Source organism: Dipodomys spectabilis, unplaced genomic scaffold, assembly GCF_019054845.1.
Source record: "Dipodomys spectabilis isolate Male_0828 unplaced genomic scaffold, ASM1905484v1 ptg000601l, whole genome shotgun sequence".
NCBI classification, from domain to species: domain Eukaryota; kingdom Metazoa; phylum Chordata; class Mammalia; order Rodentia; family Heteromyidae; genus Dipodomys; species Dipodomys spectabilis.
In genome coordinates this window covers 88,954-114,547 of record NW_024871278.1, presented here as the reverse complement: position 1 = coordinate 114,547, position 25,594 = coordinate 88,954, and the positions used below count along the sequence as shown (strand labels likewise).

The following is a 25,594-nucleotide window of genomic DNA, read 5'->3' as shown; positions in this document are numbered from 1 at the left end:
CCATCTTTGTGTCCGTTCAAAATATTTTCACAATAAAAAGCCACATTAATATCTTACTTTAAATATTCATGGATTCCATGCTATTCTTCCGACTGAATTGCCTAACCTTGATGTCAAAATGTATTCAAGATTTGTTTGTATACATCTATAATGATTTCTGCAGAGTTTGTGATTTTTATAATCAGAAATAATTTTAACTTATCTGTTGAAATGAGTAATACAGAAACTAAAGATATTTCTGTTGCTTGTCTGAAAAAGGATATTTTAAAGTAATCTGTATTCTGTTTGTATAATATCCATAATCTATTTCATTCTCTCCTAGATATAATACTTTTAATTCTACATTGTTTCATAATATATAGGTTCATTAATAAATGTGTCATTTCAGATAGCATTCCATATAGAAATAGTTTAAGATTCTTTTTTTCCCCTAGGTCCTTATAGTATTTTATTTCTTTGTGATAAATTGAAAATGTTATCTAATTTCAAAAGTTTTGTAAAGGTTATCCTATGTAAAGGCCTTTCTAAGGTGATGATTTAATACACTGATGTCAAACTAACTTTCAATTCAATGAATTACATGTATCGTTACAACTGTATTTTTGTAATCAATTTTTAATAACTATTTTTCATTTCTTGCATCTGAAGAATGAAAAATATGGAATACTACACAAATTTTCATATCATCCTTGTGCAAGTGCCGTGTTAAACTTTGTATTGTAATTAGGGTAGATGTGCTGTTGAAGCATGTAGTATCCTCTAAATTTAAGTAGTTAATGATGCAATCTTTATACAGGCATATATCCTTGGTTGACTATTTGTAACTAGGAAAACTTATTGTTCCTAAAAATGCTATTGATATTACTTCTCTAAAATTCTGTGTATATTGGAAAAAAACATATTGTTTGTTCGATTGCTCACATTTGCAATTTTTTTGTCAATGAGTATTTTAAGTCTTTTTCATTTTAGATTTGATCATACTTTGAAGAATTTAAAGCTAGGTCCAAAGGTGATGGCTTTTCAAGTACTTATTTATCAGCTGAGTTAGCTTTGTGGAGCTAAGGATTCAAAGTAAGCCTTGCTTAAGAGCTACTTCTAAACTTCTGCAGCTTAAAAATTCCTAAATGAGATCTTATTGGCACAAATGTCTACCTGACCCTTTACCTGTCTTCCATTTAGGAACAGACGAACCAGAATATCTTACCCTGACAGCATAGATTTTCTTACTGGAACAAAACTAATCTTAATTACAAGGTATCATAAAGACAGGAACAGTTCAGACAGCACTGTTCAGACTAGAAGGTATTTTATCAAAATATAATTGTTTATTATACCTATCATTTCAAAAGTATCTAAAGCCAAGAAGGTGAAAAAATTGTTCATATGCATGATTAACTAATGTCCTGGCCAGTCTACCATCCAACCAGGCAGGAATTTACACTACTGCATTTCTATCACCAAATATTTTCAGAGTTACAAGAGAAGTCTATATGTCTCTCCTAGATATTAGGCCTTAAATTGTTAATGTTTTAATCAAAGTGTTTCCTCTTGCCACTAGGCTGTAAATCTTCAAATGGTAAAGCTTTAGGTCCAACTCTACCAAACACTGAGGTAGAGATAATGAAATAATACATTAAATACTTTAAATAATTTGATACTCTAACCACAACAGAATATTGCAAAACGTGTGCCTTTTTCTTATATATAGTTATACATTTTATATTTATATGTGCTGATATTTTAGTTCACACAGTGAAACTTATTAGAATTAATTGATAATTTGACAAATAAATAGTTATTTATTCCAATAAATGGAATTGGAATATAAATAATTAGGTTTAGAATACATATTAGAATATAAAAATATCAATGCAATATCTTTGGTATAAACTTGTGATACATTCTAATGTTCTTGGTCTTCTGAATTCACATTGCAAAAAAAAATAGTTTTCCTCTAATCTATAAGGGATTTTACGCTGCTACTCTGCTTATTGTTTTAACTCACTGGTCCCAAACTGATTTTCTCCATATTTCTGAAGCATTCCTAATGATTATACACAAATTTTGCTGATATGATGTCTACAAGGTATTATTCTTCTGCAGGACCCAAGGGTCCTAGGATCCCAGGTCCCAGTTATTCGCATCATCAGATAACAAGGGCAAGATTTCTCACCTAGGCCCATGCAACATGCCAACAGAAAGTAATTGAAAATCCATCTCAATTTCTCATTTCCTATAGTATTTCAGGACCGCAGCAGTAAGCAATTGTGAAATGCAAGACAACTTAAAATGAAAGATGAGATCACAATATCTGAGAGAAAGTACAGTAATTACAACTTTAAATTTACAGATGCCCAGCCCATATGAGTGAACAAGATCGCAAATGTCACAAAATTATTTTTAATACCCCTCTCCTAGTGATTACTGAAAGATTTCAGTCCAGTATAAGTAGGCCTAAAAATTGTTCTGGGAATGATAGATCCATAATTGGTCTACCAAGGCTAGGAAAACTTTACTTACAGGTCAATTATAATTCAGAAAAACATTAATTGAGAAGATCCTTAATGCTTCAAACTACTGGTACTACAGTAAATCTTGGTTCTGTAGTGTAAAAACGCTGTCATTCTCAAGACAATGATACTTAGTGACATTACAAGTTCTACAAGTGTAGGGAGCAAGTTACAATAGAGTTGAATTATTTACCCAGCACTAAAGCCAAACACGTTCAACCATTCATTAAAGTGTAGAAATAGTACCCCCCAATATTTGTTTTGTTCAGTAGGTGCCTTCCAGAAATGTGTTAAATAGATCAGCCTCCCATAATTCAAACCCAAACACTAGCTAATAAAGTAAATTTCATCACTTAATAAGGTACATTTTAAAAAGTCACAAATAGTTGCCTTATTATATGTTCTTTTATGTTTTCCCTATCTGTTTAACATAGTATGAAATAAGACTTTAAATCTTGAATATGGGTACTCATCAGAGATGTGACAAATATAAAATCTGTCTTCTATTTCAATCATATTCCTCTATAGTAGTAAATTTTAGTTTTCTTCCTTTTCCAAAACTTATAGGTAGTAGAAAATATTATCCCATGTCAAATAAAATAATCACAAAACTTTGTACAAATCCATTCATAAAAACTGGTAGCTAGGAATATATTCTGAGCCATTTTTAAACTTTCTTGTTGACTAAAGATTAATCTTCCAAATGAATGAGAATATTATCACATCTCCAGTCTTGCAAATTGTTATTGCAGATGAATGAAATATGGAAATATAAGCTGACATACGTTCAAGTATATGCAGGATTGAAACTCCATGGAATGTATATAAACCTTTCAAAGTATTAACAGATAGTTTAACAGAATGACTATCAGGAAGTTGAAACCAGAAAGGAATAATAGTAAAAACATAGAATGAATGAAAAATGGAACAAGGGGCAAGTACACCTAGAATACTCAATGTACACATGGGACAAAAGAAGTGGTAAATCTGAAATGAATCTTGGAGAAGGGGTTGGTTGAGAATGATAGAAGGAGTCACTCTGACCCAGGAGCATTGGAAAATTAGATAGACATATTTATTGTAATACACTTGCACAACATTTTGAAATTCAGTTAAAAACATAACAAAAAAACAAAAACACACAAAAATCACAAGCAAACAGCAAGCTCTAGATAGGATAAATATGACCTCTCAAAATTTTAAATATTTAATGAAGGGTAGTCTTGGGAAAAGCAAACAAAACTGTTCAAAGAGGGAAGTTTGGGGTAGCAGAGAATTTTGAACAGATTTAAATAGATTGTCTAAGGTTATAAATCACCTGCATCTGCTGCAAAAATTTTCTTCTCTGAGTTCTCTTTCTCTGCACTGGATACTCCAGTCCTAAGCCACACTTGATAGCTTGTGAAGATAGATTGGAAGAAACAAGATCAAGAACCCTTTACACTACTGGAGACAGAACACTCCTCTATATTTTCTCTCATCTCTCTTCACTACTCTTTCATCATTCTTTTAAGTCAAGTGATTTTGAATTATATCTTTCCTTTTTGTTCTGGCAAAGTAATTAGTCAAACTAATTCACTAAATTTTATTTACCATTTTTTTCTATCATGCTGTTATCTTGTCCAAGAGAGTGCATTAAACTTTACCCTTTCATTTGGTTGCCAGGAAAACCCAACATCTATATTAATGAGGACAAACTCTAATGTAAAACTTTGTCTCTGAAAAAACAGTCCAAGGAGCTGTGATCACAAATATTTAGCTATACTTTTTCTTTTACCGTGAAAGTCTTCTTGTGTTTAAAGTGCCCACAAAAATAAGGACTCCACCACTTTTTGATTCAATAACTTCTAACCTCAAAAATATATTTTGCTAACAAGATGCTTCGAGGAAACTGAAGAATACTCCACTTTTATCTTCTCTCTTAAGACTTTCCATAGACTTGGAAAAAATTATGTGAAGTGAAGTAAGCCAAGCCCAAAGAAACATAGGTCCCATGGTTTCCCTTATTTACAATAGTTAGTATATGTATGAGTCAAGCAGAAAAGGTCATATAAGGTGATAGGAAAATGAACCCTAAGATATGTATTTAAACTTTTTTTATTTCATGCATTTGTTTCCAATGCATTTATAAGATTATTTCTTTGTTGTTTTGTATGTCCCTCCCCCACAGTATAACCCCTGCTTTCACTGTATTTGATGTCGGTATAATTTGTGGAGGGGAAGGGAAAAACAAGTCGTTTAATTAAGGATACAAGTTGGGCCGTTGCAACAATGAGAAGTACAAGTTGACATGTTGAAAATGAACTTTACAACTTTGGTGGGGGGATGAGGGGATGGGGGGAGGCTTGGGTGAGGGGGGAGTCTGGGAAGGGATGGGAAGGGGAAACAAAGGAGGAGGCTACAATGCTTGATAAGAAATGTACTCAATATCTTGCCCATGTAATTGTAACCCCTCTGTACAGTTTTTTCACAATAAAAAAAGACTCCCCTTAGATACCATATGAGGAACAGTGAAGATATTTTTTGTAAAATTATTTCAATAGATGGAAGTGGCACTGTAGCTCAAGTGGTAGAGCACTTGCCTTGAGCTGAAGAGCTGAGGGACAGCACCCAGGCCCAGAGTTCAAGCCCCATGACCAACAAGAAAAAAATGATTTCAATAGATTATTTTTCTCTTGGTCTTGCATTTGCTCAACAAGATGTATGGAGAAGCATAGAGTTAAATCATCCATACTTTGTGACAGTGTCTGTTACAACGGACAATAATTCTTTGTCCTACTTCTATGTTCTCCTCTTAGCTCTTGCCTGATTTCCAATTAATCACAGCTTCTTGGCTTCAAGTCTAGTGAACCTGAAGGACTATAAGGCATCCCCCACTGCTACATCATCTTGGTTTCTCTTTTTAAACTTTTTTATTTGGATGTGGAATTTATTTTCATGTCTTCACTCAATTTGTTCTGCATTGTAGTGAGCCAAATAGGCTCTGTAAAATCACTTTAGGTAGCAAAAATATTAACACAATCTATTTCAAAAAGTTTTGGAATCCCTCTACTGCTGAAATTAATACGCTTAGCCAGGGCTTCTAAGAATGTGTTTTCTTATTTGCTCAATTATTTTCTGATTCCAAAACTTTTTGGCTTATGTAATAAGAGAAGTCTTCACTATGTCATGTTGATAAGGATATTATATTTTGTGAGCTACTTAGAAATGAGAAATCATTGGTTTAAGATATCCAATCAGATTTTTTTTCTTTGTTTCAGTGTTTCACATGCAAAGACATTGTGGAAAGTATTTTAATCAGAAAATTGTATACCCAATACCTGCTTTCATTGTGGAGGGCACTTTCTCCCTAAATATTTTGACCCAAATTATTTTTTTTCAGAGAATTACTGTTTGGTAATTGAAGGTCAATTCATAAATTTTGATGCCTTTTTAAAAAGAAATTTGAATTTAAATTCCAGTACAACATTGTTTCACAGTGAGAATATGTTTTCTGGGTAAGGACAATTCTCACGGGAACCTACAGGATTTATAGCAAGGTTTGTGAGGTTTGTTTGTTTACTGTGAAAATGAGCCATCTTCACCCACATTGCTCCCTCTCAGCTTAGTCTCCATGGATTTCTTTGCATGAAAGCCTATTTTCCCAGGCAATTTTAAATTTTCTTAATAAGCTAAGTTGTTAAAAAGTTTGAACAGTTAAAATTTACCTATCACAATTTTTAAACATTTTTGAAATTCCTTTATCAGAATTGCGAATTCACCAATCCTAATTCCACCTTTACCATCAAAAACACTTAACATATTGTTGTCATGATAAAGTGTCGGTGAAAATATTATTTTCAAGTGGTTTTGTAATGCATATATATGATCATATAAGCTGATGCTGAGCAAAATGAACTCCAAGATATGGAAACAGATATTTATTTGCAGTTGTTGTTTTTAATATACTATGTGATTTCTATTTTCTTTGGGGTTTTCCCTTATGGTTTATCCCCTGCTGTATTTGATTTTGATACCCTGTGTATTGTGTATACCTTTACCTTAATTAGGGAAGGGAAGATGAACAACAAAAAGGCGAGACAAGACAATATGTTGAAAATGTACATTACAACTTTTGAGGGGTTTGGGTGTGAAGGAAAACTGTGAGAAAAATGAGAGAGGGGTAACTATTTTGAAAAGTTATGTATTCACTACCTTACAATTTCTGCAACCCCACTGTACATCACTTTGACAATAAAATTAAATTTTAAAAATAAGCTGCATAAAATATAATTTCACTGTATTGGTATAGTACATATTATTCTTTGTGTAGTAACTTTTTAAAAATCAACACTATTTGTCATCTAATTTGAATTAATTACCCCTTTTTAATCAGAGGACCATCAACTTGAAACCAACTAGACAATATTTTCACAATATACTTGCCAATATTTTGAAAAAAGAATAAGTTTATTACTTTCTCATACCAAAACCAAAAACATTGTAATTCTTTAGAAACCCATAACTTTTGAAAGAAAATGCATTGCTAAGAGGAGAAAATATATGTATTCTTCAAAATTCCTATGACTGATAACTACTCATTTTCAAATTCTGAACTTTCCATATATGTTTGCATGTTATGAAATTCTGCAATAAATGCAGTTTCCAATGGGATGTTACAGATTGAGAAGTCAACAGAAAAATAGCCACATTGTGGTAGAGGATAAAACAATGAAGCATCTTAATAATTAATTCTGCAAGAGTAAGCAATTGTTTATCAGATTAAGCTATTATTTCTATGACCATCAATCCCAAGATTTATGCCATAAAGTCATCCTAGCCCAACAGTTTCCAACATGTAGTGTGCACCTCAAAATTCCCTTAATTCACATCATGAATAGCTTATCTCTATTGTGAAAAAATACTACACCTCTGCTAATGTGTTGCCCTCCGTGTTCTGGAAAGAACACCACCATAAACTGGGCTGTATCATTTTTCCACCAGTGGTATTCTTGAGATCAAAATACTTGCAAATATTATTTATATTTATTCTTTTTTAACTATCATAGATATTCAGGATGTTAAGATCGGAAGAGTACAGTTCAAAGCCCACCCAGGCAGGAATATTCCCTAGATTCTTATATCCAATAAACTTCTCAGAAAAAGCCAGACATAAGTGGCACTGAAATTGAAGTGGGAGGGCAGGAGCCTTGAGCATAAACAGGCTCAGAGACAGTGTCCAGGCCCAGAGTTCAAGCCGTAGGACAAACCAATAAAACTAAAACTAAAACAAACCCCAAACCTAAGCATTTTTTTTCATTGTACACAAAGGTACCTAATTAAGGAAATTGCTTCCTGTGTTACATGCAGGCAGAAGAAAGAAGATGTCACAAAATTATTCTCTTTATAGCATGTTATACCACAGCCTCAAAAATTGCTGTCTTTCTAAATTTATAAATTTATATAATCTATTTGTTGGCAACTCTGTCTATATTATTCACATTATCATTTCATACATGAACTGTTAGAATTATCTGTTAACTAAGTTCTAATTACAACTCACTTGAAAGAATATTCTACGCAAATAGAATGCAAGAATCATTTGTGAATTTGTCAATTAAACCCTCTATTAAAAAGAATTTTGTAGTATCCTATAGAATATGAAATTAAAAACATTTAATTTAAATCTAAATTCTAATTTAGCAAGATCTACAAAGTCCTACATTAGTCAAACTTTGCTTTTTCTCTGGGCTTAATCTCTTGTAATCCTTCATTAATTCTTTGTAATCAAACAGAATTATGATAACTTTGGATGGGAATTTTGCATGGAAATAATGAGCCATTTGTAATGAAGAGAGCATTTAAAACACAACTGAGGATTATATATGAGTTGCATTGCAATAGGAAACTTAACTTGTCAAATCATAGTGACAAAATTAGCCCAAACTTCCAACTGTGCACTCCTTTCTTGTTTGGTTTGTTTTATTAAGACAAAATTATATTACCTGGTCCAAGGAAGGTATCACTATGTAATTCCACTCTCTAATCTCCTGTCTTAGTCTGAGTGCTAGAATTCTAGCCTTGTATCACAGTGCCTTGGCATAGTTTCTTGGTTTATTTAATCTAGATACAGACTAGCAATTCTGAACTTCTCCAGTGATACTATCCACTAGACTTCTCAGACTGTTCATGTACTATTTTCAAAGATGTTCTAATTTTTGACACAGGATACGAACATTTTCAAATGCACCTGCGGGGTCTCTGATTTATTCCTCCATGGATCTGATCCCCTTAATAATGATTACTTGACTCTCTTACTATTTCTGGTCCCAACCTAGATAATATTCTCAAACTTTTTTGAAGAAAGTTCACTTGAAGACTTTCTAATTTTAAAAATTATCACGTGATTCTAGTCTTACTCAGGACATATTTTCTATTGTTTTCTAACTTTTCTACATATTCTGAGAGTTGCTTCATTTGTGTATTTGTGTGTGCACATATAAGTGCCTCTGTGTGTATGTGTATTTTAAAATATATGTATGCAAAAGCCTCAAGCTCTTATTCATCATTCTTGCTCATGACTCATATTCCATCACCTAAGCCATTTGTCCAATCCAGCTTTTGGCTGGTTAATTATAGATAGTGTCTCAAAAACTGGTCTGCCCAGGCTGGATGTAAACTGAACTTCCCAGACTCCATTCCATTCTTTGGTTTTATTTATCCCGTAGAATCAACTTTTAAACTACAAATATTTTTATGAGTGTAAAGTCTATACTCGAGCCCAGATTTTTTTTCTTTAAATTTTATTTTATTTTATTTGAGAACATACTGTACAGAGGGGTTACAATTACATGGGCAGGATAATGCATACATTTCTTACCAAGCATTGCAGCCTCCTCCTTTGTTTACCCTTCACCTCCCTTCCCAGCCTCCCCCCTCCCCCCCACCCAATCATACCCCCCCCTACCCTCCGACATTGTAAAGCTGGTTTTGACATGACATTTTGTACTTCTCATTGTTGCAACAGGTCCACCTGAATCCTTAAACGACTTGTTTGTCCCCATCTCCTCCACATGTTATACTGACATCAAATATAGTGAGAGCAGGGGTTACACTGTGGGGGAGGGACATACAAAGCAAAAAAGAAATAATCTTATAAATGCGTTAGAAACACATGCATGAAAGAAACGAAAACATTAAAATACATATTTGAGGGTTCGTTTTCCTAACATCACATTCTCTGACTTTTTCTGCTTGACTCATACCTATACTAGATATTGCAAATAAGGGAAACCATGGGACCTATGTTTCTTTGGGCCTGGCTTACTTCACTTAATATAATTTTTTCCAAGCCTTTCCATTTCCTAACAAATGGGGCAATGTGATTCTTTCTGATGGAGGCATAGAATTCCATTGTGTATATATACCACATTTTCTTAATCCATTCATCTACTGAGGGGCATCTGGGTTGGTTCCATATCTTAGCTATGGTAAATAATGCTGCAATAAACATAGTTGTGCTGGTAGCTTTAGTGTGGTCTTTTTTGTAAACATTAGGGTAAATGCCCAAAAGTGGGATTGCTGGGTCATAGGGGAGTTCTATGTGAAGTCTTTTGAGGAAACTCCATACTGCTTTCCAAAGTGGTTGAACAAGTTTACATTCCCACCAACAATGAAGTAAGGTTCCTTTCTGTCCACATCCCCTCCAGCATCTGTTGTTGTTAGAGTTCTTGATTTTTGCTGTTCTAACTGGAGTGAGGTGATATCTCAATGTTGTTTTGATTTGCATTTCTTTTATGGCTAGGGATGTTGAACATTTCTTCATGTGTCTATTGGCCATCCTTCTTTCTTCTTCAGAGAAGTTTCTCTTTAAGTCTTTCGCCCACTTATTTATTGGGCAGTTGTTTCTTTGAGGATTTGTTGTTGGGGGGTTTAATTTTTTGAGTTCCAAGTATATTTTAGATATGAGACCCTTGTCCGTTGTATGGCTAGTAAAGATCTTCTCCCAATCCATGGGCTTTCTATTGATCTTGCTAGCTATGTCATTTGCCATGCAGAAGCTCTGCAACTTTATGCAATCCCATTTGTCCAACCTTTCTTTGATTTGTTGTGTTTCCGGGTCTCTATTCAGAAAATTTCGGCCTGAGCCAAGGAGACCTAGGGTTTCTCCTATTCCATCCTGTAATGTTTTCAGAGTGTCTGCTTTGAGTTCAAGGTCTTTGATCCATTTGGAGTTGATTCTGGTGCAGGGTGATATATAAAGATCTAGCTTAAGTTTTCTACATGTAATTAACCAATTTTGCCAGCACCATTTACTGAAGAGGTTGTCTTTCTTCCATTCTATCGTTTTAGCTCCCTTATCGAAGATTAGATGGCTATAGGTCTGTAGGTTCATTTCTGGGTTTTCAATTCTATTCCATTGGTCCTGAGGTCTGTTCTGATGCCAAAACCAAGCTGTTTTGATTACTATGGCTTTATAGTAGAGTTTGAAGTTTGGTATTGATATTCCTCCAGCAGTGTTCTTTCCATTCAGGAGCGTTTTTGCTTTTCGGGGTCTTTTATTGTTCCATATGAATTTTTGGATTGCCTCTTCTATTTCCTTGAAGAATGAGGTTGGAATTTGGATAGGTATTGCGTTGAATTTGTAGATAGCCTTGGGAAGTATTGCCATTTTCACGATGTTAATCTTTCCAATCCAGGAGCATGGGAGGTTTTGCCATTTTTTAAGTTCTGTGTTGATTTCCTTTTTCAAGATTTTAAAGTTTTCATCATAGATGTCCTTCACTTCTTTAGTTAAGTTAATTCCTAGGTATTTTATTTTTTGTGGGTCTATTACAAATGGAGTTGCTTTCCTAATTTCAGCCACACTTTTCTCATTGTTGGCATACAGAAAAGCCATTGATTTTTGGGGGTTAATTTTATAACCTGCTACTTTGCCGAAGTTTTGAATCAGCTTGAGTAATTTGGGAGTGGAGTCTATGGGATTCTTTAAATACAAGATCATGTCATCTGCAAAGAGGGAGAGTTTTATTTCTTCTTTCCCTATTTGGATTCCCTTTATGTCTGCATCTTGTCTTATTGCTGTAGCTAGGCATTCTAATACTAGATTGAAGAGAAGTGGAGAGAGTGGGCATCCTTGTCTTGTTCCTGAGTTAAGAGGAAATGGCTTTAGTTTTTCACCATTGAGTATAATGCTGGCTGTAGGTTTGTCTTAAACAGCCTTTATTGTATTGAGGAATGTTCCATGGATTCCTAATTTTTCCAAAACCTTCATCATAAAGGGGTGTTGGATCTTGTCGAATGCTTTTTCTGCATCTATTGAGATAACCATGTGGTTCTTATTCTTGCTCCTGTTGATGTGATGAATAATATTAATTGATTTCTGTATATTGAACCAGCTTTGCATCCAGAAATGAATCCTGTTTGATCGTGGTGTATGATTTTTTGGATGAATTGTTGAAGTCGATTGGCCAAAATTTTGTTGAGAAGTTTTACATCAATGTTCATCAAAGAAATGGGTCTATAGTTCTCTTTCTTTGATGAGTCCCTGTCTGGTTTTGGGATGAGGGTTATGATGGCTTCATAGAATGTGTTCGGTAGTGAGCTTTCTCTTTCAATTTCATTGAAGAGTTGGAGGAGTTCAAGGCTCTTTCTTAAAAGTGTTGATGACTCCAACATCTAATGAGTGTCCTGAAAATATGAATAACTCACCAGAGTTAAGTGCTACCCTGAAAGCCCTTCTTACGGAGGCTAGTAGACAAGTCATAAGTAAATATTAAAGTAATGAAGGTTCATGACATCACTTCAGCAGAAGGAATTGTTTGTAAGAGATTTTCAAGAAGCTGTAGGCACAGCTAGAGCAGAAAGAGTGTATGGCTACTGGAGACTTTCCTTTAATCCTAAAGCATATACAATAGACTCATATAGATATCCTGTAGATAAGAAAGATGTAGAGGGGTATTTAGGCCAAAAGCTAAATAAGATTCCTAAAAGATTGGTAGATGAAAGGTGGCAATGGCTTATCAGAGGAAAATGGTGGGATCCTCCATTATCTAGAGGACCCCAAAGACTTCCCCCAGATCCATATCGTTTTACAGGTGTGTATGATAAGCATGGCAATGTTGGGAAAACTACATAGGAGAAAGAACTTCCTATTACTCTCTTTCATTTACTGATAGACTTGTTAGATCTTGGCCTCTTTGGTGCTTACTATTAAAGAAGGAACAAGAAAGATCTTATGAGACAGTTAAGGCCTCTATAGAAAAGAGTAAACGATTATGTGAAAGGGTTACAGAAAAGACACTATGAGCTTAAATTTGATATATGGCCAGATTTAACTAAGTATACTGAATATCATGACTTTTGGTCACAAATTGGGGACCTTCTAAAGAATGGCACAGAAGCACAATTGCTTAGAAAAGATTTAAAATGCATAAAGTACAAAACTAAACAAAAGTAATAATAAAGTACTAGAGTTCACGCCTTTCTGTTCAGCACCTTGCCCATATGCTCTGGGTAATGGTTAATAGGTGATAAACATCGAAACCAATTGTATTTCTTAAAAATAGAGGTAAAGCTGAAAACAAGTGCCTATCATCATAACTCGTCATCCAAAAAACAAGATCAGGCCACCAGCTGGTGACCACCCAAGAACGAAGCCTTGCAGCAAGATTGTGTAACCTTTTACCCTTTCTCATGGAGACTTTTGCTATAAAAGCTTGTTATCCTCTGCATTAAATGCACTTGGCATTCACTCCTCTTGTGTGTGAGTTGTCTGTTTGCCATCTCCCCACCTATTCCAGTTCCTCCACTAGGTGTCCTCCTTCGTCCCGACAGAGCCCTCCCCTTCAGGTGGAGTTTTTCTTAGGTGACCTCTGGGCTTTGGTTAGCAAAGGTTAGGTACATATAAGAATATGTTGTAAAGCCTGCAGATTGTAGTTCGACATTTCTGTTAATATAGCCTTTCCAAGTTTAGCAATCAAAGGGGGTGGTCTACCCTAAAGTATTTCAAAGGGATTAAATCCTTTAACATAAGGGCTACATATTGCTCGAAGGAGAGCAAAGTTCAGGAGGCTTACCTACCCATGGCCAATCACTGTATTTAATTTAGTTAATGTTTCCTTTAAGGTCATATTCATTCTTTCTAGTCCCTTGAACTCTCAGATCTATAAATGGATTGTAACTTCCAATTTATTCCTAGGGTGTTAGTTAATAATTGAGAACCTAGGCCCTGAATGAAGGGGCATCTTTGGACCCCATAGCTAAAGGTAAGCCAAATCAAGAAATTATCACATGCCTCAGCTCAGCCTGAAAAAGTGTCCACAATTAGTAACAGATACCAATAACCATATTTTCCAGGCTTTACCTCGGTGAAGCCCACTTTCCCAAATTCGCCATCTGAGGTTCCTCACATATGAATTGTTTCCATATGTTCCAGCTTTTCAGCATTTACCTGTTGGAAATTACCTACAAACATTACAAAGGATTGTCAAGCTGAGGCCCCACTGGTTTTCGAACAGTTATAGGCAGTGGCCTGGGGCAATTTACCAGGATGCAAATATCTACATGTAAACTGACAGAAAGCTTAAGCCTGTATGCATTTTTCACAAGGTCAGTGTCAACACTTGCACACTTATTACAACTGTTTTTGCTTCTTCCTTTGATATTAACTAGTAGCTCTAGAGACCCCACTGGTTTTAGAGTGGTCTCCCAAGCTCAGATATTTCCCTGTATCTTAGGGTCTCTAGTTTAACTCCTGTATAGAACTCTGAACCTTGGAGACTTTTTCTATTTTATTCTGCTCCTTTTCTTTCAAACTTGCTTTCATGATCTTACTCTCCTTCTCAATGTGCTCCTTAACCTGCAAGTATTTTGACAGGGTCACAGGAGAGTTCCTTTGACTGGCCAACTGCTGCTCCTTCTCACATGACCTTTTCTTGCTCTTCAACTCATCCCTTAAGTTCACAAATGTGCTATTGAGAGGTATTTTTTCCCACCTCCATCTGTTCCATTGGGACTCGATGCTTCTGCATTACATTTAGGGTGAAGGTCTCAGCAGTTTTTTGGCCTTTTACTCTAGTATTTTCTCTTTCTGGTTTTCCACTTCAGTGTAATTTTTTGACAGATCTTTCAAATGTTTGTTTAGCTTTTCTGTTTTTCTTCCCAATGCTCTTTCCCTTTCCCCGGCATTCTCTATCAGAGCATGTGGTCCTTTAAATCTTTCTGAAGAGTAACAATCTCTTTCTTCAGCCTGATATTTTCCTGTTCACTTTTCTTGGCCTGATCTTCTATGACAGAGCACTCCCCTGTCTTCTCTGCTAAGTACTCTTTCCTTCTTTCTCTGTTGCCTTGAATTTCTGGTGACACCCTTCAATGCTAATAATCAACATGTACATTCTTTTATCAGGTCCAGCTCTTTTTTCATGGCTATGATTTCTTAATGCAGCATCAAGATCTTTCCTTGGCCTCACTTGTGGTTAGCAAGGACGGTGGCATTGCTGTCCTGTGCTTCTGTTGGCCTCTGACCTGTAGTCTCCTAATTCGCCTCATGCTCATCCAGGCTAATGTACTTGAATTTCATTTGATTCTGAGTGTTTTCTAGGTTCCTTTTGAGGATTTTCTTCTCATTTTTGACTCGCACAAGTTCCTAATTTATATTTTCAAATCTTTTCTTCATGTTAAATAATTCGGTTTTCTCCTGTGTGCTCTATGTGGTTTTTAACCTCTTGGTGGGTTATGGCTGGCACCTATAGGAGATTCAATCTTTTATAAGCCTGTGTTTTGAGTTAGAAGTGGGTGAATTTTTTCTTTACCACATTTCTTCTTAAGTTCAGAGGGCAGCTTTTTAAATTGAACACAGTTGGAATTCGGGACCCCAAGCTCCTTTGCATGTTTCTCCAGAGATATGAATACATTTTCCAGGTGGTTAATGTGATTACTTACTTGTCATTTTCTGTCTTTCTCCTCCTTGGACATTCCTTTTCCCAATGTCCATTTTGCTTGCAATAAGCACACTGGTTTAATCCTAGAGGTTCCCTACTGCCATTTTCAAATGAATTTTACTGTCTTTGCCAAAGGTTTCTTGATCCCTATTCTGGTGCTCCTACCAAAATTCAAACTCCCTTCTTAGACTCTTTTTTTCCAGGTTATCTCTGTTATCAAACACCCACTGGGCAACCATTTCCAACTTAAAATACACCTTTCCCTCAAAACCTTGAAACTTTTGAAGCTTTCTTCTAATATCTTTGCCTGACTGGGTAACAAAGGCCATGTGTAGGGATCTTTGATTCTCCAGGGCTTCAAGATCTATAGGCCTATAGGTCCTATAGGCTTCTGGGAGAAGTTCCAGAAAAGAATTAGAGTACTCACTGGGGAACTGTCCCATCTCACTCAACTTAGATTGATGATTTGGCTTTCTAGCCACTGTGGTATCCCTGCTAACCGAACCTGGCAATTATTGGTAAACACCTCCATACCTCGATCGCTGTTAGTCTCAGCCTGAGTAAATCTCTGGAAAGATTTGTTCCAAATGGTCTGGTTCAATAGTGGGGGTACTGTGTGTTCCAAGGACCAACTTTAAGTCACTGAGCAGGATTCATTCCCTTTCCTACCAGGTGAAACACACCTGTAAAATTTGCTGACCCTCATCCCAGATGTGCTTGTGTGTGAAAATTACTGCCTCTAATGATTTAATGAGCTCCTGGTTTTATTTTTTCTGAAAAGGATGGATTTTGCTGTTTCCAGTTATACAGGTCACTAGTTGTAAAGGGAAAATATATTAGAAAGGGGGCCTGCCCACCATCTCTTCCATGTTCCTGTCTCTAGGGTAATAAGGGTAACATACCACATTGTAACACCTCAGGCTGGTACAAGTAATCACTTTTGGTATGGGAGGACTTGAGATTAGATGTGCTGATGGCAAAGAATAGGAGAGAGAGTACATCAGTGCATCTTCCTCTGAAGGATTCTGTAAACCTGGGGGAGAATATTTTTTGGATATGACAACTTTAGGCCTGTTCTCCCATCCTGAGAAAAGGAGTAAACAGAGGTGCATACAGGACACAGATAGAACTATCAGCATACACACACAGACCAAGAGCCATAGACACTTAACTCACATGTCCCACACCACTCAATTTTGACCTCTGCAGAGATCACAGATGACAGAGAGAACATCCCAGATTGCCTCTTGAGGATGCTGCAGAGGACCTCTGGAGGATTTCACATATATCCTCCCTAGGAGGCCCTAGATGACCTCTCACGGAGGTTCCAAATGGCTTCCCAAGGTAGTGTCAGATGACCTCCAAATGAGGCCCCAGATGTCCTCTGAATAAGGCTGAGATTACCGCTTGAGTAGCTCCCAGAAGGCCACTCAAGGAGGCAACATATGAACTCCAGAGGACGTTCCACATAACCCTCTTCAGAAAGCGACAGATGACTTCCAGAGAAGGTCCTATATAGCTTCCCAAGGAAGTCCTATATGACGTCTGAAGAAAGTCAGATTTTTCATCACGGTAACCCGAGATGACCTCCCAAAGAAGCTCCACATGACCTCAGGAGGAGGTCGTCCTAAGTTGGCAATTAAGGAATCCCCAATGACTACTTTTGAATAGGTCTCAGGTGGCCTCCTGAGGAAGCCCTAGATGACCTCTGGAGAAATTCCAAGATGGCCACTGGAGAAGGCCCAAGATGACCTCCAGGGTAGGTCTTAGATAGCTTCTCAAGGAAGTTGCAGATGCAGTCTTGATGATGTTCCAGATGGCTTCCCAAGGAAGCCCTACATGACCTCTCAAGGAGGTTCCAGATGGTTTCCCAAGGAAGCCACAAATGACCTCTAGAGGGGGTTCCAAAAACAGGCTGGCAAGCTTGCCTAGATGCACCCCTAAAGGTACCTACATGATTTTTGTCCATGTTTGTCCTCTGGAGACAAACACTCGAGGCCCTGAAGGCTGACACTCTCACCTATGGGGAATTTTCCCTGGGCCAAGGCCTGATGCCATCCAAACGGATTAATCTCCATGGGGTCTCCAAAAATTAGGACCTCTAGTGTTCAAGAGAATCCATCGAGACACATTTAGTATAATAAATGTTCTCCAAACCACCAACCCCCAAAATTATGATATCCAAAGCTCCAAACATCAAAGGGCAAGCCTTTTTGTCCCCTTCCCTTTGTCTCTCCATCGCTACAGACCTATACGTCCTTTCAAGTCTTTACCTTTTTCCTTTCTACCAGTTCCTTCTTCTCTTCAGGCCTCTCTACTCTCCACAGGCCTGAACTGCTTTGCCTGGGTCGTCAGTTGCCATCCTTCACCTCCTGCTCTCCCTCAACTTCCTCTCTCCTCTCAGGCCTTTCCCCTTCTTCTATCACACCACTTCCTTCCTTCCAGAACTTTTCATTTTTTATCTCCCTTCCATTGATCTGAACAAGCAGCATATATAAAGTCTGTAGCCCTTCTCCACTCCAACTGCCAACAGTTTTCTACTGTAACATCCAAAACTCCCCACAGCCTAATCACTTCTTAACAGCTCAACACTTGGTGATTAATGTACCAGCCCCTCCCACAGAATGCCCTGTCCTCTCCAGCTGGCCAGGAGATGGGGCCAGACTGATTATTGGACTCTATAGATTATCGAGGCCCTGATGATTATTACAGTATCCTCCTTGTGAACTAGTAGCAATTGAAATTGGAAATTTGATTGTAATATTGCCAACTCGTTGTGACATCACAAACCCATTTTGACATCATCATTAGCACGACATCACAAACCCATTGTGGCAATATTGTCATTGTGACATCATGATTCCATTGTGACACCTCAAATCTATTATGACCTCTTAGCTCCTTTGAAAAATCACATGCCCTTTTCAACATTACAGTCCCTTTGTCTTCCCATATCCTTGTTGTAAACCAATGACAATTGAGATCAGACATGCCATTGTAACATCAAAAAGTGTTTGTGGTATCCTCAACAGTGTGACATCACATTTTCATTATGAGAGCATCAGCTCATTGTGACATCACCAAACTCAATGACATAATCACATTATGACAACAATTGTCATTGTGACATCATAGACACCTTGTGGACGCCTATTCTGTGATTTCATTGTATTTCAAAAGTGGCATGAGAGTTGATATCAGAAACACATTTTTGTACCTACATAACCATTTTGACATCATAATCACGTTGTGACATCACAATGCCATTGTGATATAACTAATACCATGTGACATCACAAACCTCTCCTATCCTCATAACTTCTGTGACATGCTGACATTGTGATATCTTAGAACTTTTTGCCCTGATAATTTATTTCCATCCTCATATTTCATGTATGACACGAGATACCAGAAATCCACTGTGACATCATGACCATTGTGACATCACACTGACAGATGTCATGAACATCGTGTCACATTGTGACATCACAAAAAGTTTTAATGTCACATTTAGTTGGTGATGCCATGCAGGTAAGTGGTCACAGTAGGTCTATGATGTCACAATTGGTTGGTGATATCCAAATGGCATAAAGTTTCTGTTGTCATGAAATCACAGAGAATATGAGTTCACAAATGGGCTGTGGTATCTCCAAAGGCATGTGTTGTCAAAAATGTGATGAAGTTCTAGGAGGATTGTGATCTCATAGTGTGACACAATGGTCATAATGTCTGTCAGTATGATGTCACAATGGTCATGATGTCACAGTGGATTTCTGATATCACATGTCATAACTGAAATATTATGTTTGAAAACAGATTACAAGCTCATAAAGGGCCTAAGACATCACAATTTCAGCACGTCACAAGACTTATGTGTACAGGGCATGTTTGTGATATCACAGTGTGTAAGTGATATCACCATGGCACTGTGATGTCACAAAGCGATTGTGATGCCATATATTTATGAGATCACAATGATTTTCTGATATCAACCCACATGCCACATTTAAAATAGAATGAAATAAGAGAATAGGCATTTACAATGTTTCTGTTACCTCTCAATAACACTGTAATGTCATAATGCTGTGAGGTCATTTTAAATTGGTGATGGTGTCATAATGAATATGTGTTGTCACACTGGTGATGGGGTCACAAAGGGTTTCCTGAAATTACAATGGCATATATAAATTCAATTGTCATGTGTTCAAATTGAGGATATGGGTACACAAAGGGACTGTGATGTCACAAATAACATTTGTGTTTTCAAATGTACTTAGGGATCATGATAGCTTTATGATTCACAGTTGTGATGAGGTCACAATGGTTTTTTATGCTATAATGATTTTGTATTAACTCAAACACATGTCCAATTTGAATTGCTACTATTTCACAATGTGCATACAAGTTCACAGAAGGAGCTTTAAGTCCTAAGGGACATGAATTTTTTTAAATGTTATGAGGTCATATTAGGTTCTTGAAAACACAGTGGGGTAGTGATATCACCATGGAAATGTCAACTCACTACATCATGTCCGAATATTGTTTTAGTGTCACAAATAGTTGATGATGCCACATTGGTGATGAAGTCACAAAAGATTGGTGATGTCACAATGTGCTGGCAATGTCACAATGATATGATGGTTCTCAATTGTCTTTAACTTACAATGAGAATATGAGTTCACAAAGGGACTGTGGTTTCTACAAAAGTATGTGTTGTCACATATTGAAATCCTAAAAGGTTTGTGATATCAGAATTTGACACAATGGTTATGACATCTGGCAGTGTGATGTCACCATTGTCATGATGTCACTAGGAATTTGTGATATCAAATGTCATATGTGAAATCTAATGAGGTCGCCAACAGATTATGAGGAAAAAAGGCATGTCACAAAAGTTATGATGACAGGATAGGTTTGTGATGTCACGGTGTGTTAGTGATATCACAATGGCAATATGATGTAAAAAGGGATTGTGATGTCACAATGATTATAAGTTCATGATTTGTTTATGATATCCACTTACATGCCACATTTGAAGTAGAATGAAATCACAGAAAAGGCATTAATAATGTGTCGATGATATCACAATGACAATGTGAAATTATAATTTTATCATATTTTAGATTTGTGATTTCACAATGAGCAGATGGTATCACAACGACAATGTGAGGTCACAGTTGTGATGACCTCACAAACTATTTGATGTTAAAATGTCATGTATGATCCTCAATTGTCAATATTTCAAAGTGGGGATTTGGGTACACAAAGGCACTGTTATGTCACAAAGCTATGCAGTTTTTCAAAGGTTATAAAATGTTATCATAGATTTGGGATGTCACAATGTGATCCTGGTGTCTAAACAGCAATGTGATGTCACAATGGGTTCATGATGTCACAGTGGTTTTGAGGTCACAATGGGTTAGTTAGGTCATGAGTTTGTAATATCACAATTATTTGTCCAATTTCAATCACTACTAGTTATCCATGAGGACATTGTAATAACCAGCAGTGACCCTATAATCCACGGGAACAGATAGTAATCATGACCTCCTGGTCTGGACCACCAGAGAGGGGGGTTCATGCCGCTGGAGTGGGCAGGACATGCTGCTGAAGAGATAGGTTGTTAAGCCCCACATGGTGAGTTGCCAAGAAGTTATTGGGCATGGACATTTGGGAAGTGATGATTGAAAACTGTTATGCAGGAAACATATTTTAGTGGGGTCAGGGTACAGCCTATATATAGGTTGCATGTTCAGAGCAACAGAAGGGGGAAGAAAAAGGGGAAAGTCCTGGAAGGAAAGAAGTGATGGGACTGCAGGAAGGTAAAGACCTGGGAGGAGAGGAAATTGAGGGAAAGCAGGAGGTGAAGTACTGCAACTGGCCACCTGGATAGGGCAAGGAAGGCCTCTCAAGAGGACAGCATGTGGAACCAACCCAGATGCCCCTCAATAGATGAATGGATCAAGAAAATGTGGTATATATACACAATGGAATTCTATGCCTCCATCAGAAAGAATGACATTTCCCCATTTGTTAGGAAATGGAAAGGCTTGGAAAAAATTATATTAAGTGAAGTAAGCCAGGCCCAAAGAAACATAGGTCCCATGGTTTCCCTTATTTGCAATATCTAGTATAGGTATGAGTCAAGCGGAAAAAGTCAGAGAATGTGATGTTAGGAAAACGAACCCTCAAATATGTATTTTAATGTTTTTGTTTCTTTCATGCATGTGTTTCTAACGCATTTATAAGATTATTTCTTGGTTGCTTTGTATGTCCCTCCTCCGCAGTGTAACCCCTGCTATCACTATATTTGATGTCAGTATAACATGTGGAGGAGATGGGGACAAACAAGTCGTTTAAGGATTCAGGTCGACCTGTTGCAACAATGAGAAGTACAAAATGTCATGTCAAAACCAGCTTTACAATGTCGGAGGGGGGGGAGGGAGGGTATGATTGGGTGGGAGGGAGGGGGGAGGCTGGGAAGGGAGGTGAAGGGTAAACAAAGGAGGAGGCTGCAATGCTTGGTAAGAAATGTATGCATTATCCTGACCATGTAATTGTAACCCCTCTGTACAGTATGTTCTCAAATAAAATAAAATAAAATTTAAAAAAAAAAAAAAAAGAGGACAGCAACCTGAAGAGAAGAAGGGAATGGTGGAAGGAAAAAATGAAAAGACCTGAAAAGTAGGACATGTCTGTAGAGATGGAAGATGAAGGGAAGGAAAAAGCCTTGTCCTTTTAAGTGTGGAGCTTTGGAGATGATTATTTTGGGGGTTGGTTGTTTGAAGACCAGTTAACAAATGGTTGGGCTGCTCTTTGGAGGTTTGAGGGTTCATGGTTGAGGCTACAATTAGCTCTGGGCATCCAGCCCAGGCCAAGGTAGTCTCTTGTTAATAATTTATGAAGACAAGACAGGTTTGTGATGTTACATTGCATTAATGATATTATAATATCAATATGATGTCACAAAGGGATTGCAATGGCTCAATGGTGATGTGGGTTTCTGAAATCAACCTATATGCCACACTTGAGATAGAATGAAATCACAGAATAGGCAATCACATTGTCTCTATGACCTCACAATGAAAATGTGATGTCATAATGCTATGATGTCATTGTCATTTTGGGATGTCACAGTGGGCTGATGGTATCCTAACAACAATGTGATCTCACTCTGTAGATGATGTCACAAAGAGTTTGTAATGGTACAATGGCATATCTGATGTCAGTTGTCCTTTGTTCACAATGAGGCTATGGTTACCCAAAGGGACTGTGATGTTACAAACACCATGTGCTTTTTCAATTGTGCTAAGAGCTCACAACAGGTTTGGGATATCACAAGGTGATCATGATATCACTGTGACAATGTGATGTCACAATGGGTTTGTGATGTCACAGTGGTGATATGTCACACTTGGATAGTGATGTCACAATGAATTGTAAGATCACCATTACATGTCCAATTTCATTCTACTAGATCATAATGAAATACAAGTTTACATATGGAGCTAGAAGTGAGAAAGGCCATAAATTTTGTAAAATATTATGAGGACAAAATAGGTTGGTGAAAATGCAAGGGGACAGAGATATCCCATTGGCAATGTGATGTTATCATTACATGAGCTAGTATTGTTTTGAAGTCACAAATGGTGATCCATACAGGTGATGAGGTCACATAGGTTTGTGATTTCACAATGGGATGGTGATATCACACTCTCATGCCAGATATCTAATTGACAATGAATATATGTTCATAAGGGATAATGATGTATCCAAAGGCATATGTTGGCAAAAGTGTAATGGGTCTTAACAGGTTTGTGATGTCACAATGTGACTCAGTGGTGATGACATCTGGCAGTATGATGTCACAGTGGTCATGATGACACAGGGGATTTCTGATACCACATGTCATATCTGAAGTATGAGTTAAACAATTTTATGAACTCAGAGATGTCAAAGAGATCACACTGGCAGCATGTCAAAAAATTTATGAGAATAGGAAAATTTTGTGATGTCACAGTGGTTTAGTGATATCATAATGGCAATGTGGTGTCATCAAGGTATTGTGATGCCATAATGATTATGTGGTCACAATATATTTCTGATATCAACACACCTGCCACATTTGAAATAGAATGGAATCACAGAATAGGCATTCCAATGTATCTGTGACATCACAATGACCATGTGATGGCATAATGCTATGATGTCATTGTTTTATGATGTCCCAATTGGCTAATGTTGTCATAATGGCAATGTGATGTTACACTGGTAATGATGTCACAAAGTATGTGCGATGTTAAAATGGCATGTATGATCTCAATTTTCATTAGCTCAAAATGAGGCTATGGGTACACAAATAGCCTGTAATGTCACAAAGGCCATGCTTTCTTTCAAAGCTTTTGAGGTCATAATTGGCTTGGGATGTCACAATGTGATCATGGTGGTACAATGGCAATGTGATATCACAATGAGTTTGTGATGTCACTGCAGTGTTTCTGATATCAACTATGGTTACCCAAAGGGACTGTGATGTTACAAACACAAATGGCCTGTAATGTCACAAAGGCCATGCTTTTTTCAAAGCTTCTGAGGTCATAATAGGTTTGGGATGTAACAATGTGATTATGGTGGTGCAATGGCAATGTGATATCACAATGAGTTTGTGATGTCACCGCAGTGTTTCTGATATCAACTATGCTTACCCAAAGGGACTGTGATGTTACAAACACCATGTGCTTTTTCAATTGTGCTAAGAGCTCACAACAGGTTTGGGATATCACAAGGTGATTGTGATATCACTGTGACAATGTGACCTTGATGACACCACATTGCCATTATGATATCACTAGCCCACTGTGACATCACAAAATTTTCCTATTCTCATAAATTTTTTGACATGCTGCCAGTGTGATCTCTTTGGCATCTCTGAGTTCATAAAATTGTTTAACTCATACTTCAGATATGACATGTGATCATTTGAAATAGAATGAAATCACAAGATATACATTCACAATGTGTCTATGACAGCAAAATGGCAATGCGATTTCATAATGCAATGATGTCACTGTAGCTTGGTGATGTCACAATGAGCTGATGGTGTCATAATGACAGTCATGTCACACTGGTGATGATGTCACAAAGGGTTTATGATGTCACAATGGCATGTCAGTTCTTAATTGCCATTAGTATATAGTGAGGATATGAGAATGAAGTCACAATGACATATACAAATGAACTCTGATGAATCAAAGACCATGTTTTTTTGTCAGAAGTGCTAAGGTTCCTTACAGGTTCTGGTTGTCAAAGTGTTAATGATATAAAAATGGGTTAGTGATGTCAAAACTTGTTTACAATATCACATCTTATTTCAATTTTCAATTGCTACAAGTTCACAATGATACAAGTTCACGGAAGGAGCTTGATGTTTCAAAGGCCATAATTTTCTAAGATGTGGTGAGATTATAATAGTTTTGTGAAAGCATGAGGGTTCAGTAATATCACAATTGCAATATGATGTCATATTATAATGTCATAAGAGTGTTTTATGTCACAATTAGTTGGTGATGGCATAATAGTGATGAGTTCAAAATAGTTTTGTGATGTCGCAGTAGTTTGGTGATGTGACAATGGCATTCTAGACTTCAATTGTCATTAACTTATAATGAGTATATGAGTTTAGAATGGGATTGTGAGGATTCCAAAGTCATTTGTTGGCCCAAATGTGATGAAGTCAGAACAGATTTGTGATGTGACAATGTGACAAAATGGTCATTACGTCTAGCAGAGTGATGTCACAATATTCATAATATCACAGTATATTTCTAATATTTAATGTCATACCTGAAATAATATGAGGTCAAAAATAGATTGAGCTCTCTATGGGCCTAACACAGTGGCAACATGTCACAAAACTTATGAGGACAGGACATGTTTGAGTTGTCACAGTTGTTTAGAGATATCACAATGGCAATATTATATCTCAAAGATTGTCATATTCCAATGGTTATGAAGTCAAAATGTGTTTTGAAATACAACGAAATCACATAACAGGCCTTCATAATGTATATATGTTGTCACAATGACAATGTGGTGTCATAGTGGTATGATGTCATTACAGATTTGTGATGTCATAATGACCTGTTGTCATAATGACAATATGAT

The 25,594-nt window shown here is 36.8% G+C and overlaps 1 pseudogene; it reads right to left on the bottom strand.

Moving 5' to 3' along the window:
* Positions 1–652: 652 nt before the first annotated feature.
* On the bottom strand, positions 653–749 carry LOC122100793 (annotated as a pseudogene).
* Between the last annotated feature and the right edge of the window lie 24,845 nt (positions 750–25,594).